This window comes from Tachypleus tridentatus, chromosome 13 (assembly GCF_004210375.1).
Source record: "Tachypleus tridentatus isolate NWPU-2018 chromosome 13, ASM421037v1, whole genome shotgun sequence".
Taxonomy (NCBI): Eukaryota; Metazoa; Arthropoda; class Merostomata; order Xiphosura; family Limulidae; genus Tachypleus; species Tachypleus tridentatus.
Genome location: NC_134837.1, coordinates 176,154,648 through 176,158,526, shown reverse-complemented (window position 1 = coordinate 176,158,526; position 3,879 = coordinate 176,154,648). Strand labels below are relative to the sequence as shown.

Sequence of the window (3,879 nt, the reverse complement as noted above, 5' to 3'; positions counted from 1 at the left end):
AGCTGAATTATATTGCTGATTCAGTGATATGTATCAAAGAATAAAATACGCACCCAACTTCAATTCTGAATAATTAATTCAATTTTGAATCTTCTTTCTATAAATCAATGAAATCAACAGTATAAAATTACAAATTTATTTAATTATATAACATTGGTTGAACCTCTTCCACCTAAACCACTATTTGATAAAAGTGTGTGTCAGTTTATAGCTAGAATATCAGTAGATCACCCATCCATTCTCCTTCCCGCCTTAAGTGTGTGTGCAAGTGTGCACGTGGAGTGATGGGATGGGTCACCACTCAAAGATATCTGCCAAATATTTTTCCTGTGCACTGGTTGGTTGGTTGGTTGGTTGATTTGGTGTCTTATGGTGCAAAGCAGCTAGGCTTTCTGCACCAAACGTATGGTAAAAAGTTAAAAGTAAAGTAAAATTATTAAAATTCATAAAAGGAATTTAAGGTAAAACAAAAAAAATATTTTGGAATTAAAAACATAAATAACATTAAATACAATTTTAATATCTAGTTTACAGCAGTAAGAGAAAATTTAGAGTAATACAACTTGTAAAGGAAGTTCTGTAGCATAACTGTAATAATTATAACTCACCAGGATGACTTGTGGGTAACTTCAAAAACCAGCATTAGTCACCTGAAGTTGGCCTTTCCAGTCCTGGTTTCAAGTTATTTGACATTATGACTGTTTTCTAATTTCAAATCAAATTAGATGTACTTTAATTCTTAAAACGGAATCTCATTAAAAAGGTCTAATGTATAAATTAAAAAAACTTAAACAGCTTTAAAACTATTAATGGCATTTAAAAACTAAAAACATTTCTAAGGTGGACAGTGTCATCATCACCAATAACACTCTCTAACATTATGGATAAACCTTGGGACAAAACACGATTAAAATGGTGCCATCGTTGACAGTTGTAATGATGGCAAGACAGTAAAATGTGGCATATTGTGAACTGAATGTTACACAGACAACACATTGGTGCATCAGTCCCAAATAAAAGAAAATGAGAGTTAAAAAACTGTGACCAATACGTAGTTTAATTAGGAAAATTTTCTCTTTCTGATCCTTACAGAAGCAAGACAGCCAAACTCCAATAGAGGGTATTATTTGGAAAAACTTGTTTTCATGTTGCTTGCTTCGAGTCGACTGCCAAATGGCACAGAGCTGAGCCTTGAATATAGGACCATAGTCCATGTATGGAACAGGCACAGCAGTGATAGTGCCAGAGCAGACGGACTTAGTCGAGGTGTCGGCAAGCTCATTCCCACGAATACCAACATGCCCTGGTATCCAGAAGAACTGAATAGAAGTAGATGTTAAATAGAAATTGCTAGTTGATTTTGATCATTGGTGAGAACAGGGTGAGAAATTACATGAAGTGGTTCTAGGACTAACAGAGAGCTAAGTGAATCGATATAAATAGTACAGTTCGTGTACTGCAGAGCTTCTAGTGATCCAGGACAAAAGAAATGGTGTACAATCCAGCACTGAACACAGAAATTGTAGAGGGATTCTGTATGTAACAACCAAGTCACGGAAAGCAATGGCAGAGCCCACAGAGTCATCTGATTTCGATCTATCTGTATAAATGGGAATGGAAGGATGTATCGAATGATGTTCAGCAAATAACAGACAGTATTTCCAATTGGGAATATCTGCATTTTCAGGTGACTTAAAAAAGGTTACATTTGGGGACTGTAATACGTTATGGTGGGGTGAAATGACCAGTGGATACAGAAATGTTAACCAAGGACAGACCCAATTCATCCAACCGTGACTGGATACGAAGGCCAAAAGGAGAAATAGCAGATCATCTCCTCTGAAAACGGAGGCTTACCGAGGCAGGAAAACACTACCCCAGGTGGGATGCTGATCGAAGTTTCGAAGCATATAGTAAAGACAATTGTAAATGGCAGAGGTGAAGAGAAGGTTCATGAGACTCTGTGTACAAAACTCTGAACTGGGAAAGTGTGGAAAGCCCTGGTGCAGAGACAAAGTCCCTGATGATGAATGGGGTCCAGCATCTTCAAGACCAAGGTCCTGGCAGAGCCCTAGACCAGTGATCTATAGTCTAGTTTCAACTGAATAAGAGCACAATATATCTTTAGCATAGAACACTCTCCCAAAGCAGTGGAAAAGAGGACACAGAGGATGTTCAGTGCTCTTGTACATTTGACCCGTAGCTGCTTGATGTGGTATAAAGGTCAGCTTACAGTCAAAGATAAGCCCCAAGAACATTATGTATGAGCAGTACTTGAAGTGAAAGTTAAAATTTAAGTTTCACTATCTAACTTAACTTTGGTTAAATAAATAATAACTAACATACATAAAAGCAAGAAATGCAGAACTTATTTTAGCTTTAAGTTAGAATGAAGTCAAGTATCTGCTTGTTTAATTCTGTTCTTTTCCTACAATACTTGTTGTCCAAACAAATAATTCATGTAACTTTCAAATATGAATTTTATAAAACTACAAACATATCACTCACTAAATTAAGTAAATAAAATTATTGTACTTTACTTGGCTTTCTAACTAGCCTATAAAAAGGTTTATAAACTTTCATTACTACCTAGAGTAGCATCTTCAGTTCAAATTCATTGAGCTCCAATAGAAAATTTTAGAATGGCACAAAAAAAATTAATGATCACATTCTTACTGTGATGTACAATTTGCTCTTTTGGTTGGTGATAAACATGATCAATAGAACTGATTTGAAGATTTGAGATTATAAGTTTAATAATATCTAAAGTATAAGTGTGTAATTTGTGTTAAACTCAAAACATTTTATAGGTATAAAATCCAAAATGTACAGGTTAAAGCAGCAAAGTGTTATATGGAAAAGTGAAAAATTGGTATTTTTTTTAATGAAATTGAAACATGCCTAATGTCAGTATCTTAAAATCAAACTATATATCTTAGTGTCAAGAACTTTTTAGAAGAATTTAAATACATAGTATGTAGGAAATATTTCATGTGCATCACTAATTAACAGAAAGAAATGTTTAAAATTATATGATCAATATTCATTAAAAAGTGTCCAAAGATATTATGACATTTATAGTTTCATCTAACCTTAGTGATAGATTCTATGCCTTGCAGTGTCATGTCACTCAACATATTTGCTTCTATACATCGAAGAAACACATCATCTTCCATCTTGTCCACTTGCTGTTCCTTCTATCAACAATACTCATCAGAATTAGAATAATAGTTAACAAAATTTCTACAATTATAAACTGTAAATGGAATTACAAACTGAAGCATACTGTAACATGTTTCACTTAAACATTTCAAATTAACCATATAATTTCCTTCAGAAATACAAGCTATAATTTGTTAATATTTGTTTTTAAAATTACATACACAGAGAGACATAATTTCAGTATAATTGAAAAGAAAATACCTGTTATCACTTTCAATGGACTTAAATCTGTAGGGGCTCTCTGATTCACATGGAAAATTTTCTGTGTACTCCAGATCATTCTCTGAAGATTACAAGGTAGAAATACCTGTCTTAGTAAACGTGATATTGAGACATTTATCACTTATATTGGTATTGCAGTATTTTACTTCAAACACAATAAAAACAAGTATTTCCAGACAAGAAAGATGTCAATGATATCCCTCAAGTTTCCATTCTCAAAACTGGAAATACTTAACCGAATTGCAAAAACCTCAGTATAAACTTACTAGATAGTATCAAATGTCAGCTTTAGGTAATTCTTATAGTTTGATTTAGTACTAAAATTTTACTTTTACTTTAACAAACTTAGAAAATTCAGTTGTAAAACACCACTTTACTGAAAAACATTTAAAATGCTTCATATTTTCTTACAATTTTTCTTGATCATAGGAAAGT

At 33.2% G+C, this 3,879-nt stretch overlaps 1 long non-coding RNA gene across 1 annotated transcript; it reads right to left on the bottom strand.

The window, feature by feature from the left end:
- Positions 1-616: 616 nt before the first annotated feature.
- Positions 617-3,534, bottom strand: LOC143239808 (uncharacterized). Its single transcript, XR_013021387.1, has 3 exons — positions 3,424-3,534; positions 3,093-3,197; positions 617-705 (listed from the first exon to the last, which is right to left on the bottom strand). It is a non-coding gene; the product is annotated as an uncharacterized LOC143239808 (long non-coding RNA).
- Between the last annotated feature and the right edge of the window lie 345 nt (positions 3,535-3,879).